Here is a 206-nt window from a genome sequence, read left to right on the forward strand (position 1 = left end):
AGGTCTTAAAGGCTTCCTGGGGAAAAATGATACAGTATGATGCGTTGATTATAGTGTATTGATTTTGAGTGAAATTGTACCTGCAATAGTTTCTAGATCTGGGAGTGATGTTAAGGTAAGATTCCCTCATATCTTAATGTTTGAAGATGACCTGCCAATGCCTGACGCCTACGTGTACAGTAAGTACAGCCTTAAATCAGGCATGG

This window comes from Penaeus monodon, chromosome 20 (genome assembly GCF_015228065.2).
Source record: "Penaeus monodon isolate SGIC_2016 chromosome 20, NSTDA_Pmon_1, whole genome shotgun sequence".
Classification (NCBI taxonomy): Eukaryota; Metazoa; Arthropoda; class Malacostraca; order Decapoda; family Penaeidae; genus Penaeus; species Penaeus monodon.